This window comes from Oreochromis aureus, linkage group 3, assembly GCF_013358895.1.
Source record: "Oreochromis aureus strain Israel breed Guangdong linkage group 3, ZZ_aureus, whole genome shotgun sequence".
Taxonomy (NCBI): Eukaryota; Metazoa; Chordata; class Actinopteri; order Cichliformes; family Cichlidae; genus Oreochromis; species Oreochromis aureus.
The window spans coordinates 6,545,019-6,561,622 of record NC_052944.1 but is presented as its reverse complement, the minus strand read 5'-3'; the positions used below and the strand labels follow the sequence as shown (position 1 = coordinate 6,561,622).

The 16,604-nt window shown below is 43.4% G+C and overlaps 1 protein-coding gene and 2 long non-coding RNA genes across 6 annotated transcripts in view; 2 read left to right on the top strand and 1 right to left on the bottom strand.

Moving 5' to 3' along the window:
- The window catches only part of LOC120438826 (mitogen-activated protein kinase kinase kinase kinase 2-like), a 94,966-nt gene that overhangs the window by 35,787 nt on the left and 42,575 nt on the right, over positions 1-16,604 (bottom strand). The gene's annotated exons all lie outside the window — the stretch shown is intronic.
- On the top strand, positions 690-4,252 carry LOC120438833. The gene is made up of 4 exons (XR_005612188.1): positions 690-793; positions 2,061-2,196; positions 4,005-4,081; positions 4,198-4,252. It is a non-coding gene; the product is annotated as an uncharacterized LOC120438833 (long non-coding RNA).
- On the top strand, positions 9,539-15,174 carry LOC120438832. Its single transcript, XR_005612187.1, has 3 exons — positions 9,539-9,584; positions 14,264-14,437; positions 15,113-15,174. It is a non-coding gene; the product is annotated as an uncharacterized LOC120438832 (long non-coding RNA).

Here is a 16,604-nt window from a genome sequence, read left to right as displayed (position 1 = left end):
GTGTCTGTGTGCGACCTATAGCAGAACTATGTTACCCATTCTGGCTTCTAATGCTTTCAGACCTGAGCGTGTGTTAGTGGGTACAGGTCTCCATTTCCAGAAATGTACAATAAAGATCATTTTTTGAACTTGACCACTCTGAGTTGGAAGTCTTTCTCTGTCGCCAAAAGAATCCATAAGAACGCAATTTAATACCTGAATTTATATTTCTATAAATATAAATATTCTAAATTTCAATTCAATTTTATTTATATAGCACCAAATCACAACAACAGTCACCTCGAGGCGCTTTATATTGTACAGTTTAATTTCCAAAACTTGCATATGATCTTCAGTTTGCAGCTGGACTATCACATAGCAGCTGGAGCAGTCTCAAATGGAGGCCAGTCCACTGCTGCCACCTGTGGCCAAGTGCCATAGCCTACTACTAGATGAACTTGTGACACACATCTGCAGTAGAGGCTGAGTGGCTGCTCTCACACCTGGAGCATCCAAATCAACCCACAAACACGTTGAAAGATGCAACGCCATCAATGTGGATTGTCCAGACTGAGAGACCTCTTCCCTCTGACCCCTCCCCAAACCCTCAAACCCTCCTACCCACCTCGACATAGAAACTATGTGTGGCTTCACGTGTTCTGTTGATGTTTACATGATCGAAATAACTTGAACACAAACACAAACAAAGAGGAAGACCGAACCGGAAGGAAAAAACTACAAGTCCCAGCATCCTCTGTGTTTAGGGAGCAGTAGTGAAAGTAAAAGCAGGAGGAGGAAGGTGGAGCTGAGGCAGGTGAGTGTTAACATGAATATGTTTCTTCTTATGACATAAAATAATTCCACGCTGTTCGTGTCTGTGGGTGAAACGTGAGGCCGCTCGGCTCCTCTGAGCGCTGGTTTCCTGTAAGTAGAGAGGAAGTGAGTTTAGCTGAGCCTCCGTTTAGTGTGAGAGAGCAGGAGGAGAGTGAGAGCTGTGCTGAGGCAGGGTGAGTGTTAACACCGCTCTGACATTACTGTGTCTCTGTGGCGGGAACAACAGGCTCCGTCAGTGGAGGCAAAAATAATCAGACTTTGGTTTTTCAAAGGAAACAACTTTATGTCGGAAGTTCCCGCACGCTCATTGGATAACGATGTGTCAATCTCGAGCTATTAGCCAATGAGCGTGCGGATTCACAGAAAGCCCCGCCTTTATCACGGGACTTTAAAAACTACAATGGCGACAGAAACTCGGTGAGTGGAGTTCAGGCTGACGTCATGAAACTGTGACGTTTGAGCCACTTCCTGTTCTCAGTCCCAGCGTCCTGATCACCGAGGTTTCTGTTGCTCTGATATCTGATATTGATTATATTGGTAAACAGGCTGTAGCATAAACATCAGGTCTGTTCTGAAAACTGTCTTTATTTTTTCAAAGGGAATATCTGTGGTGTGATACCGCGGGCTCATGGGCTAAGGACTTGGATTGACAAGTCAAGCGCAGATGATTGTGTTGTTTCTTATAAAGGCTTGTGTGTGTGTGCCTTCCTGTGTGTGTCCTTGTGTCAGTGGAACTGAATCAGTGTGTTAGAGAAAGTGCTCCTCTGCTGTGCCGTATTAAACCCGATTCTTTGATCCCCATGATAGAACAGAGAAAACCCGACTCAGAGTGGTCAAAACATTTATAATTCTTTATTCAATCATCTTCAGGAAGAGAGAGCCCTGCACAGCCCAACGGCAGTTGCAGGATCTCTAACATTAGAATCTAAAAATGTGTCTCATATAGGTGTTATTTTGGTACTTTACACGTCACACAGTTTCAACAACTCCTTATATGTTACTAGTTCCTCTTTTTCTGTCTGGCTTCCTGTATTTATTAATATGCTTGTATAGCTCTACACTAACTTCCTGTTTTTCAGTCTGGCTGAGCACTTAGTTTGTGAGTCAAAAGTGGCCTTGCTTTACAAACCTTCATTATTAAAGTACATAAAACAATATAATCAGAAAATAAGCACTAAGAATATATTAATTACATGACAGCTTCCAGAACAACAGCACCTCTGAGTGTGTGTGTGTTTACCTCCCAGACTAACTCCACCCTGACATCAAGAAGATGGAGGAAAAGGATGGAGCAGAATCTGCAGCATCCAGCTGTGTGTCTGTGAGGAGTGACTGGTCCAAAGAAAAACCTCCAAACTTCAGTAATGAACCTGCAGCAACAATGTAAGAGAGCTACTGACTCATTTATTCAGGGTAAATAATGATTTTTGATGCAATGGGAGAAGAAAAATGACAAAAACAGTTTTAAAAATAAGGATTAAAATATTACAAACTATATTTTTGAGTTTCCTGACGTAGTACAAAAATATATGAACATAACTGTATATAGGACAGATATTTTACGGTTCTTTTAGGCAGCACCAAAAAACAAAAAGACTATTTTTAAGCTGTCTGAGGTAGTGAGTCAACATGTCACACTGGGTCAAAGGTCAGGGAGTAAAAGTGTGTTTTAAAGGAGGTTTAAAAGCAGCGAGTGAAGGAGCCTGTCGAGGTAAATCGTTCCATAACTGATCAAATTGAGTTGGTGGACCTCTGTGTGAAATCAAGCATCTGGTTCAGAGAGGATAACCCTCAAATGGGCTGTACAACATTATATAGTGAGACAAAACAGAGATTATCGTAGCCATCGCTCTCTCGCATGGACGTGGCAGTCTTGCTGTCTGCTGCGAATCCTCCCGCACCTCCGTGACCCCGTCTGGTATCTGCTCCCTCCTCTGTAAGAGACAGTAAAGGAAAACACGTCTCTGCCTAGTCTTGAAAATCTAATCTTATCATCCATTGTTCTTCTAGGGCCTCTTCTTCTTGTGGCCTCAGCTAACTGCTAATATTTAAATGGCTAACATTAACATGTGTGCCAGCCAGGTTAACATTTATGATGAACTATGATGAATTAACTGATGTTGAAACTGGAGCTTTACTGACCTCTGAAATTCCTCCTAAAGTGTTAATCAGTGTTGTGACAGTCAGCTGCTTCAGCTGCTGCTGGGATGGGCTGTGGCAAAGAGAACAGAGAAAATCCAAATCAGAGTTTTTCTCTGGATTAAAAGCAAGGAAACAACAATATATTCTACATGGTGAAACTGATGGTTTATGGTGTTTGGGTCTGTTTTTCTGTATTCATGCAGATAAAGTGTAAACTCAGATGAATTATACCATCAAATGTTAAAGGAAAATATCAGGATGAGTGTCTGTGAGCTGAGAAGGACGTGAAGCGAGCAGTTTATCCCAGAGCTGAAGCTGCTCTGTGTGCAGAGATGAGCTCAGATTCCTGCTGTGATTGATCAACAGTCACAGAAATGTAGACTTGTAGTTATTACTGCAGGATGGTCACAGCAGATACTGATAAACATGGATTATGAGGATGGATGATCAAGTTTCTCACTCTCTCCTTTAAATCTCAGTTTTTTTCTTCTTCACAGTTTATCTGTTAATTTATTCATGAATAACACTGAAAGAGTTTCTGTTATATTTCCCTTGAACATCACCTTATTAGGGTGGCATTAGGAAATAGCCCCCTCCAAAGAATGAATAAATGAATGATGATAATAATAAAATGATTAAAAAGCAGAGCTCAGAGTGGTAGATGGTCAAACATGGATCCACGGGTGGTTCAACTGCATTTGGTGACGTGACTAAAGCAAATCTTTCAAATAATCCCACCATCAACGGGATGTTGTCTCCTTTACTACTACGGTTACTTTACTTGGTCACCGTGTGAATTTCTTTGAAATGAACCAAATTCTTTTATTTGTTGGTTGTTGCATATTTAAGCTCTACAGTCAGGAAAGGAGGAGATGAGGCCTCAACAATGTTGGGTTGTAGCTGTGGTTCAGGTTAGAGTGAGTGTCCATGGAATAAATGTAAGTCAGTGAACTGGAAACATGACTGTGTTCAAACTTTTCCTTTTATAATGAGTCTAATCAAAGGTGCACAGAAGTATCTCCACTTTGACTTTTCTGTGTCACCATCAGAGCTTCTGCACAGTGTGGAGAAAGATCCAGAAGCAGAGCTGGACTGCAGACAGCCAGTCAGAGCAGCTGTGTACAAAGTAAGACTGAACATCTGTCTGCTGATGGACTCATTTCTGAAAACTGGACTTCTTGTGTTGTTCAGACATTGAAGAGTTTTCTTTCTCTTTAGTCTCATTGTTTTTCTTTCTTTCAGCAGATGTTGGTCTGCAGGAGGTTTTAGATGAACATAAGATCAGTCTGAGGAGGAGATGTGAACGTGTGACTGAAGGAAGTGATGAAACAGGAAGTAGAACCCTCCTCAACAGGATCTACACTGAGCTCTACATCACAGAGGGACAGAGTGAAGAGGTTCATACCCAACATGAGGTGAGGCAGCTGGAGACAGCTTCCAAGATGGACGCCCTCCATGACGCTCCAATCAGGTGCCAGGACATCTTTAAAGCCTTCCTGACCAACAGAGACCCATCAGAGTGGTTCTGACCAACGGCGTGGCTGGTGTTGGAAAAACCTTCTCAGTGCAGAAGTTCACTCTGGACTGGGCAGAGGGCTTGGAGAACCAACATGTCAGTGTGGTGGTTCTGCTTTCATTCAGGGAGCTGAACCTGATCAGAGATGAGCAGTACAGTCTTCTGGAGCTGCTCCATGTTTTCCATCCAACATTACAGAAGGTCACAGCAGAGAAGCTGGCTGTCTCTCAGCTTTTGTTCATCTTTGACGGCCTGGATGAAAGCAGACTTTCATTGGATTTCACCAACAGGAAGCTGCTGTCTGATGTCACACAGAAGTCATCAGTCAGCCAGCTGCTGACAAACCTCATCCAGGGAATCTGCTTCCCTCGGCTCTCGCCTGGATAACTTCCCGACCTGCAGCAGCCAATCAGATCCCTCCTACATGTGTTGACAGGCTAACAGAAGTACGAGGCTTCACTGACGCCCAGAAGGAGGAGTACTTCAGGAGGAGATTCAGTGATGAAGAGCTGTCCAGCAGAATCATCTCCCACATGAAGACATCCAGGAGCCTCCACATCATGTGTAGTATCCCAGTCTTCTGCTGGATCACTGCTACAGTTCTGGAGCACATGTTGACTACAGAGCAGAGAGGAGAGCTGCCCAAGACCCTGACTGACATGTACTCACACTTCCTGCTGGTTCAGACAAAGAGGAAGAAGATCAAGTACCATGAGGGACATGAGACGAGTCCACAGGAGCTGACGGAGGCTGACAGGGAAGTTCTTCTGAAGCTGGGGAGGCTGGCGTTTGAACATCTGGAGAAAGGAAACATCATGTTCTACCAAGAAGACCTGGAGAAGTGTGGTCTGGATGTGACAGAGGCCTCGGTGTACTCAGGAGTTTGTACAGAGATCTTCAAAAGAGAGTGTGTGATCTTCCAGAAACCAGTCTACTGCTTTGTTCATCTGAGCATTCAGGAGTTTCTGGCTGCAGTCTACATGTTCCACTGTCACACCAACAGGAAGACAGAGGTGTTGGAGGACTTCCTGGTACAAAAGTACAGTCGGTCATCTCTGGATGATTTCCTTAAACGAGCCATGTATAAATCCCTCCAGAGTAAAAATGGCCACCTGGACCTGTTTGTTCGCTTCCTTCATGGCCTCTGTCTGGAGTCCAACCAGAGACTCTTAGTAGGTCTGCTGGGTCAGACAGAGATCAGTCCAGAAACCATCCAGAGAGTCATCAACAACCTGAAGGAGATGAACAGTGATGAAATCTCTCCTGACAGAAGCATCAACATCTTCCACTGTCTGATGGAGATGAACCACCTCTCATTATTTCAGGAGATCCAAGAGTTCCTGAAGTCAGAGAACAGATCAGAGAAGGAACTCTCTGAGATCCAGTGCTCAGCTCTGGCCTTCATGCTGCAGATGTCAGAGGAGGTTCTGGATGAGTTGGACCTGCAGAAGTACAACACATCAGTGCGGGGACGACTGAGACTGATTCCAGCTGTGAGGAACTGCAGAAAGGCTCGGTGAGTCCAGATGTGATCATTAACATCACTGATCAGTGTAGGTTAGTAGTTTAACTTTGAAAATAAAATCAGATTGTAAGCACAAAGTGTTTGTGTCCGTACGCTGCAACCTTCCACACCATCCTTTATTGTACAGACTCAGCAGCAGCTCCATGGATCCCAAATCCAAGAGTGGAGAACAGATTTGAAGTGTGTCACATCCATGCAGTCACAGCTGTTTCCACCATGTTTCCACTGATATTAATCTTGTTCAATGACACGTTTCATATCAGTGAATATGTTCTTTAGGACGTCCACTGACATGTTTGAGTGTCCTGCTGGAAATCACTCAAATCATCCATGAAATCCATGAAAAATCCTTTTAGTGTTTCTAACTTCACCCTCTGTCCCTCTCTCTCTCCATCCTCCTCACTGCTTCTTTCACTGATAATCACACAAACATCGTATTCAGCTACAAAATAACACAATAATATCATCTGATGATCATTATTAGAAGAGCAGGATCCATATTTGATATCAGAGTAACACACTGCTTGGTTATGTGCAGTCATCATCAGTGACTGTGGGTCAAACAGAAGCTCTCTGATTGGTTGCTGACCTTGGTCACCTGTCCACTCTCACCTGTTTGTGTTTGCTCTCTCTTTGCTGTCTCCATCCTCTCTCTCCTTTCTCTCCTCTCTGTCTTTGTACCGTCACTCAGGTCCAATGGAAACAGTGACATTTACAAACCAATCAAAGACAAACTGATCCATGTCAGGTTATAACAATATTCAAAGTGAATACAGGCTGCTGCTGGACACAGACAGGTAACATCATTTTGACTTGCTGTCATCTGGATCTGGACTCATAAACACTGAAGCCCTGAACAGGAATACAAATCATTTTCTGCCAACTAGCGACACACCAGCAGATAATGGCTCAGAAAGCTAAAATGAGCCAATCATTTCTGTGTTTAGTTCCCTGAAATCAGATGTGATATCAGCAGCTCTGAGTTCATTCATCATTATTGTCCAGTGATGAGATTTCTGCTCCGTTTGGTAACAGTCAGCAGGTTTTTTCCTGCGTGTGGACGTGAACAGTCGTACCTGACAGCAGGTAGCAAACAGAGATCATCTTTCCAGCTGGAACTCTTCACTGAGCTGAACTCATTCAAAATGTTCTGGAGTCAAAACAGGAAACAGTCCAAATGTGTGTCTTCACTCTGACTCTGGATCAGATCTCAGTGACAGACTGTGGACATTATGGAAGCCTAAATGTGACACCATCTTCCTCCTTCATCTGCAGATTAAAGCCAAACAAAGATTCTCATTAAAAGTCTGCAGGTCTGAGAGAGACTCAATCGTTGTGTCATGTCAAACACAGTAAGAGGAGCTGAAGCACAGATGTGAAGAGCAGATTCATCAGATTATGACCTCACTCTGTTTTGTCTTCATATACATTCAGTCTGTGTTTATAATGCAGATTTTCTGCTTTTATAATAACACATTTATATTTTCTATCATCACAGACTGACTCAGTGTCGACTCTCAGAGTCTCACTGTGAAGTTGTGGCCTCAGCTCTGAAGTCCAACCCCTCCCATCTGACAGAGCTGGACATGAGTAACAACTACAAGCTCCAGGATTCAGGAGTGAAGCTTCTGTGTGCTGGACTGGAGAGTCCAAACTGTCGACTGGAGACTCTGAGGTGAGTTCACTGACTGCGGCTGTTGTAGTTTTTCTATATTTCAGGTCTATGATTGATGTTTGAAACTTTCTTTAGTTCCTAAATGTTCAGGATGTGTCTGAAGACAAATGTGAAGAAGTTTGAGTGCTTTCAGAAATGTTGTGTCTTTCCAAACGACTGAACAACAGTTTTTCCTTTTGGCTCCAAACAGAAGTGACAGACTTGAGCAGGGTTCATTTAAAGGCTGACAGAAGTGGAGTGGTGACGGGGAGATGTTTGACAGGACAGTGTTTCAGCCTCCACAGGTTCATGTTGTGCTCCATCAGTCAGTGAAGATGAAGTCAGTGCTGATGAGGCTGTAGAGTGTGTGAGGGATGTGAATGAGGATGATGAAGATCTGATGATAGCAGATAAAAACAGGCTGCAGAGACTTTGAGCCATACAGGGCACACAGTGTGTGTACAGAACAGCTGAAATCATTCTGGAGGCCTCACTGGAATATGGAAGCATCACAGTACAGCTTCACTAAAGTCTCTGATATGAGATGAGAAATGAAGCAGCCAGAGCTTTTTCATGAGTGGAAATCCACTGTGACTGTGAGCTGCTGCTACAGCCTCCAGATTAGCCAGCAGCTCATCCTGCTCAACATTTTCTCACCAACTTTAATGGAAGTGTGATGTTTTTAGCTGGAGTGATGGTCAGGGTGGCCTCCTCTCCTCTTCTTCTCCTCTTCCTCTTTCATTTGTAAAGCCACTTCTGCTGCTTTCATTCATTTGAAGTCCTGTAGCTGAGTTTGGGAGAGACTAACAGCCTCGGCAGCAGAGGGGAGAAAGGCTGTAACACCACCACTTTACTCTGTTCTACCTGTCACATCATTTTATCAGGAAACAAATATGCTCATGTTTTTACTATGTTTGTCTTGAAGATGTAAGAAGATCACATGGTGCTTTTTATTATTGTGTTGGTTTGTTTCCTGTCTCTTGGATGGAGCCCAGCTGTGCGTGGCCCCTGGGCCTGTGGTCAGAGTGTGTGCTGGATAATCCGGCCCAGGATGAGGCCAAACTGACATGGGATGAAATGTCTGTCACATAATTGAGCTTAGTGTAGTTTCATTTCTGCACAATTTAAAAACAACCAAAACTTTGTTCTGTCTTTTCTATGTTATACTGTAGACTTTCTTTGATACTGTGTCCAAAAGGAGCAGCTTTTACTTTGAAGGGGAGCCGTCTCTGTTTCCTCTTCAGGTTGGATGATGGAAGCTAATGAGTGTGTGATGTTCTTTCAGTGTCGCACTTTGTAGACGCTCCCTGAGCACTGGTCTCACAGCCAGCTGCACATAGAGACCAGTGTTGTTAGTCCAGGTCAGAAGATGACTTGTTGGAATGAAAATGAGCTTGAAGTTTGTCTGCTTTAATCATGTGACTGGAAAAAGGTGTTGGACTTCAAATATGTCCATTTCTTTCACACTTCACCTTTAAAAGTGAAGCCTTGTGGTTCCTGGAAGTAAAAACACGACTTTTTCAAGTCTTTGTCCTGTTTTTATGATAAATGTACGACTTTAATGTGAAACATTCAGAGTTTTTTCTCTTGTCGTGTTTGTTTGAAGCTGCTTCCTGTTGGCTTCAGCTGTTTGGAGTTTCCATTTTCTAAACTTCTACATTCTGAACCTTCTTCAGCTCTGAACAGATGATGAAACACTGAATGATTTCAAGCTCACACTTTGTCTAATAAACTTACATCTTTCATTCTTTATACAGATTGAGGTGGTGTAGTTTGTCAGAGATCAGCTGTGATTATCTGGCAGCAGGACTGAAGTCCAACCCCTCCCATCTGAGACAGCTGGACCTGAGCTACAACTACAAGCTGCAGGATTCAGGAGTGAAGCATCTGTGTGGTTTCCTGGAGAGTCCAGGATGTGGACTTGAAACTCTGAGGTCAGTCAGCATGTTTTAGTTGTGCTGAGATGAATATGATGTGAAAGTTGTAATGACACTAAACTGCAGACATCAGGCTGATATTATACTGATCCACACTGAGGATCTTCATGGTAAAGTCTGTTTTCTTCTTCTCTGGTTTAGTCCATTGACTGCAGCAGAACAATGTTCACATTTCAAACAGTGAGACTCAAAGTATGGCCCGCGGCCCACACGCGGCCTGCCCACCTTTCCTGATTCAGAGAGAGGGGACCCTGATTAACTGTGTAGTGTTCTTCCTCACAGTTCTAAGTATCAGACACAACAATGAATAATCCACAGCTGACTGTCTTTAGCAGGTCAAAGGTCACGGCACACAGCAGACAGTGGGAAATATTCTAATTCTGATCATTTATCAGCACATATCCATATGTATAAAAACAAACACTGTGAGACTTGATCAGAGGTGTGATCATCACAGCAGAGGCCTTTGTGTCAAAGTCACTGAGGATCAAACAAACACATGAAGCAGATTTTCCTCTTCTGGCTTTTTATAGCAGATAACCTTCAAAATATTCTGCAGTCGATCAAAAACTGAAGCAAACCATGAATCAACATGTGAACATGAGCTGATGCTGCTGAAGTGAAGCAAAGTTACAGAGGTTTGATTACAGACACAGCTGAGAGTTTGTAATCTGTCATCATTTTAAAAGGTTTCAATTTCTTCAGTATTGAACAGCAGAAATGAGGCTTTGTTTTCGGAGGCCGACAGCAGTGAAGACAACAGCAGACTGGTGCGTAATAAGCAGTGAATAATGCAGAAAACAGATTTTTGAAGGTAAACTGTTCTTGAATTACACTGAGAGAGAGAGCTGTGCAGGAAGTAAAGGTCAAAGTCAGAGAGAATTCATGACGATGTTCATCAAACGAAAGCGTAGTTTGGATCTTCTTTTGCTGCTGGTTCACTCAGTTTTGGTTGGAGACAGATGAAACCTGCAGCTTCAGGATCTGTGAGCTGTCCACTTTCAGCCCCGACGGCGTGTCCGTATGCGTGCCGTCGAGTGAACGATCCACGCTCTGTGTTTCCATCTTTGTGTGTTTAGCTGCTCTCATTTACTGTTTTATCTGTTTGCTTGTTGTTGAAATACTTTTGGGAGCTTTAACCTGAGATTCTGGCAAAATACATTTATATTAAAAATCCTTTCAGGATTGAATGAATCAACATCGCTTTATTCAAATTAAAACCATTTAAATAGGAAAATCCATTTTTACAGCCGCCTCTAATGCTGGGTAATGTCAGCTGGTCCATGTGCAGCTGGCTGTGAGGCTCAGGAGCGTCTACAAAGTGCAACACTGAAAGAACATCATCCATAAATATTGAGGAATAACTGGACTCTCATACAGCGAGACTCAAATGCCTTTAAACATCAGCTTATCCTGCTGATCCAAGTCCAACACTGAGTTTGTAAAACATGTTTGTCAATCATTTTGTTTGGTTTCTGAGGAAAATGATTCAATAACTTGCTGCTAATACACAACATTTCATCATATTTCCTCATAACCCTCTTTTGTCTGACCATTTGATCCCATTTGAATTTGCAATAAAGGATCCACAGAGTTTGGTGACAATAATGACAGTAGATGTTTGTGTGAAAGTGCTGGAAGCAAATGAGTGTGTGATGTTCTTTCAGTGTTGCACTTTGTAGACGCTCCCTGAGCACTGGTCTCACAGCCAGCTGCACATAGAGACCAGTGTTGTTAGTCCAGGTCAGAAGATGACTTGTTGGAATGAAAATGAGCTTGTAGTTTGTCTGCTTTAATCGTGTGACTGGAAAAAGGTGTTGGACTTCAAATATGTCCATTTCTTTCACACTTCACCTTTAAAAGTGAAGCCTTGTGGTTCCTGGAAGGAAAAACACGACTTTTTCAAGTCTGTCCTGTTTTTATGATAAATGTACGACTTTAATGTGAAACATTCAGAGTTTTTTCTCTTGTTGTGTTTGTTTGAAGCTGCTTCCTGTTGGCTTCAGCTGTTTGGAGTTTCCATTTGCTAAACATCTACATTCTGAACCTTCTTCAGCTCTGAACAGATGATGAAACACTGAATGATTTCAAGCTCACACTTTGTCTAATAAACTTACATCTTTCATTCTTTATACAGATTGAGGAGCTGTGGTTTGTCAGAGATCAGCTGTGATTATCTGGCAGCAGCACTGAAGTCCAACCCCTCCCATCTGAGAGAGCTGGACCTGAGCTCCAACAAGCTGCAGGATTCAGGAGTGAAGCATCTGTGTGGTTTCCTGGAGAGTCCAGGATGTGGACTTGAAACTCTGAGGTCAGTCAGCATGTTTTAGTTGTGCTGAGATGAATATGATGTGAAAGTTGTGCTGACACTAAACTGCAGAAATCAGGCTGATATTATACTGATCCACACTGAGGATCTTCATGGTAAAGTCTGTTTTCTTCTTCTCTGGTTTAGTCCATTGACTGCAGCAGAACAATGTTCACATTTCAAACCTTCAACGAAGAAGAAAAATCCTCCACTGGATAATTCACTCTGAAACTCTCCAACTCTTCATTCCACCTTAAAGTCTGTCTGACACTGAAACTAAAGCAAAATGTGCGTTTGCTTTACAGACAGCAGTCCAACACAAACATACACACATCATCCAAAACACAGTCCAACATCCACATCTCCTCCACTGCCAGCATGAATGATGGGAAAGAGAAGGAGGAACACTCTGACATTCAGGGTTAGAATGAGTTTCATGAAGCAGACTGTGAAGATCAAAGCTGCATTAGAAGCTTACATGAATGAATGAGTGGACAGAAGTGGACAGAGATCATCTGAAGCACTTCAAAGGCTTTAAATCAGCACATTTCTCTTTATTCTTTATCAACTCTGTTAGTTTCTCTCAGTTTTCTGTGGAATGAAGCTAACAGCAGGCTAATAAGATGCTGACCAATAGGTTTCTATTAAAGGTTGTAAATTGTATCTGAAAAAGTGCTTTGGCTCAGCAGGGATCAGCTTACAGGTAGAATACAGCTGCTGGATGGGATTAGCATGTCATAGCTATCTACCAAACTGCTAACTGGGGGATTTCAGGCCATCTATGGATCATTTTTGCTAACTGTTTATTCAGCTTAGGCTCACAGGGCTGCAGCCTGTGCCCTAGCTGTCATAGGGCAAGAGGCGTGGTCCAGCTGCACAGGTGAGCAGTCCATCACAGGGCCAACAGAGAGAGACAGAGAAGCACTCTCTCACATCCACACCTACAGCCAATTTAGAAGCACCAATGAACCTAAGCAGCATTTCATTGGACTGTGGGAGAACATCCAACCTCCACAGAAAGGCCAACAAGCTTCAACCTACAACCTTCTTGCTTTAAGGCACTAGTGCCAACCACTTTTCCCCATTTCAGCCCAAATCCTGCATCTTCCTGTTTCTGACTCCAGGCCAGCTCCACTAACACTTTCTCATCAGACACTGCCACCTAGTGGAGGAAGTCATAGTTCCATTTGAAGCTTCAGATTACAGTTAGTTCCTTTACAAAGAGGTGGAGGTGATGGGGCCACAGCACCATCATCACTGAGTGCCATAGGACACTTAACCTTTGTTTCCATATGCTGGGAACTTCCTGTTGTTCCAAGGAGGACTGGAAAATGTGTGAAAACCTCCCAGTCAGTTCCTCACAGCACTCTTCAATCATTTCCTCCCACAGCATCAGGACCAGGGCTTTTTTCTCTTTGGTCCCACTAAGAGATTTCCACACAAACACCTCATCAGTGGGACTCTCAGAGCTACCAGCCCTTTGCTACAATCACAAAGCTCTTCATTGAAATCAATGATATCAAAGCTGGAATCCAATGAGTCCAAGTCTTCTGCTGATTCAGCATCTCATTCATCTTTGCTCCTTGTTCTGCATCCCCACCATGGACTTCATTCCTTTCCAAGCCAGCCTTGAGTGTCCTTTATTCAGCTCATCCTCTGCTTTACTTTTACATCTGATTTTAGCTGCTTTATCTCTCTTTCAACAAGTTTCTGTGCCTCAATCTTTTTCTTCTCTCCCTCATAACAAGACAGCTTCTTCTGCCTGAGAACATGTTGGAGTGATTTACTAATCCAGGGCTGCTTATTGGGGGAAATACTTCCTGTTTTCAAAGTAATCCCCATTTTTCCCAGAAAGAAATGTAAGTAGAAATCGATGATCTAAGTGAGAACATGAGCCTTTAAAACGTCCCAGTGGGTGCAGTCAAAGCAGTCCCTCAGTCCCAGTATAGAGTCTTTGGTCCAGACTGGAACAACTGTGTGCCCAGTTTGAGCTCTCTTCAGTGCTGTGACCTGACAGACCCAGAGGGCCATCACATCACATGTAGAAGCTCCCCTAATGGAGCCACAACACATGTCCAATACTTAGTCTGTCTTGTTGGACCAACTGGAAGAAATGATTCAAGGACTTAGTCACAGAACAGAGATTCAAATCTCCAAAATCCAACTGGCTGCATCAGGACATATAGTCTGAAACTCTGCACAGTTTCCTGTTTGAAGCTGCTTCCTGTTGGCTTCAGCTGTTTGGAGTTTCCATTTTCTAAACTTTTACATTCTGAACCTTCTTCAGCTCTGAACAGATGATGAAACACTGAATGATTTCAAGCTCACACTTTGTCTAATAAACTTACATCTTTCATTCTTTATACAGATTGATGGGCTGTGGTTTGTCAGAGATCAGCTGTGATTATCTGGCAGCAGCACTGAAGTCCAACCCCTCCCATCTGAGACAGCTGGAGCTGAGAGGAAACAACCTGAAGGATCCAGATGTGAACCAGCTGTCTGATCTTCAGCAGAGTCCAGACTACAGACTGGAGAGTCTGAGGTCAGTAGAGTGATGGAGTGAGTGGGTGGTGCTGTCAGCAGTATTGTACTAAACACAGTCAGGATGAAACAAAGATCCAGTGTTTCCTGTAAAGCTGCAGCTTCTCAGTGAAGCTGTGAGAGGAGAATGGTGACAGGCTTCAGGATTGGACACAAACACTTCCTGTTTCTGACCTTTATGGTCACCATGGTAACGACTGACACGCTCTGATCAAACACTGTCAACAGCCAATCAGCTCTCTGAACAAAGCAGCACGCAGACCAATGACTGCATTCATTTCCAAGTTTAAAGCAGTGAAGAACACAGTCTGTAGGTGAGGAAGACTTTAGTGAGAGCAGATGTTTAGATGGAATTCCTCCAGTTAACAGCTGGAACCGTCCATCTGGATTGTTGGGCTTGTTGTTGGGGTTCCTACAGAGCTCAGAGTGGACACACCAAGCTTCTTCTAATGAATGAAAGTCCAAACTCAAACTAGGAGGGAAAAACATTTTCATCAACTTCAATAAAAATCCAAAGATTAGAAAAAGTGAAGTAACAATGAGTCCTAGTACAGTCCCAGCACTGAAGTCCCTGCTGCTCTTTATACTGGATGTGCTGCATCACTGACTGACAGCTGATGAAGAGTCTCTGGAAACACTCGTTTATCTCCTCTGCTCTTCCTCCTTCTCTCTGCAGGTGGAGGCGATGATGGTAAACAGGACGGTGTGTGTGCTGAGAGAGGAGCAGCTGTGTCCTGATGATCCAGAGAGGTTGAAGCAGCAGCAGCTTGTGTGTAGAGACGCCTGACTGGGCCATGTTACTGGGAGGTGGAGAGGAGAGCTTCATCCAGCAGTGACTGACAGAGGAATGAAGTGCAGATGACTGTCAGTGCTGCAGAGTGAACTGCTCTGAGAACAGCTCCACTGTCAGACACAATGTAGAGTCCAGCATCATCCCTGTGTGTCCCTCTGGATCTGACAGAGGATCATCAGTGTATCTGGACTGCTCTGCTGCTGCTCTGTCCTTCTACAGTCTCTGCACAGTCTCTGTCTGACTGTGGCTTCAGACCCTCCTGGATCAAACTCACCTGGAAAGACTTTCAAATTCAAATTCAAATTTTATTTGTCACACACACAACCATACCCAGTATGACATGAGGTGAAATGCTTGTAGCTGTGCAATGCCCGACCATTAAATGACAGTGGTTTTACAGTATTTACAATTTACAGGTTATTACAAAATTTACAGATTTAACTTAGAAATTTACAGTAAAATGTGCAAATAGCAGAAAGAGATTATAAGGAAGTGTACATGAAGAAAAACCAGAGTGTGTGTGGTGATGTGATGTGTGAGAGTCCAGTCTTATAGTGATGTGGTGTGTGTGGGAGAGTTCAGTCCTACACCTGGTTCACGCCGCAATGTATTGCGCCATTTTCCGGGTCCACAAATCAAAACAAACGCTCCGTGTTGGAACGACGACGACAAGAAACATGCTTAAAAGCAGCTCAAAAGAAAACAGACGGTATAGAGACCGATTGCGTCCTGATGCGAAGCAGCAGCACTTGAAAAAATTAGAGTGCATCGCAAATCTGGACCCATATGAAATACGGCAGTGGAGTAAAGACCCAGACGACTTACCGCCACTGTCCTACCCTGATATCTTCACGTATCTTGTTTGTGGAGTAAGCGCTTACACTGTGAACCAGTTTCATAATTACAAGTCACCGGAGGCGCACATCCAATTTACAAATGGCTGGGTGCAAGATTTGGCTATTTTCAAGCCGCCAAACTGTGAGTACGTCGTCATTCATACCAAGGTAAGTCAGCTGGAGTGCATCGAGTGTAATAGCCATTGTCCACCCCCCACCATAATTAATGTTATACTTTTATCATTGAACTGCTAAAATATCGTTATCATATCATGTGCCCATAATAACCTTGTCCTTGTATGTTCCAGGTACTGCACTCCCAAAGATTGAATGAACCTGCATTACGGCCATGGGTAATTGTAAGCACCACGGGGAAGGTCGAAGCCGCACACTGAACATGCTACCTAAATAAATCCAAGCAGGAAGCATGTTTTAATAGTGTGATTGGGCCATCTGAACATCCTACCTATACGATGGAGCCATTACCCACGTAAGGTAACATATTCTGATAAGGTAGCACGGATTGATAGACAAGACTA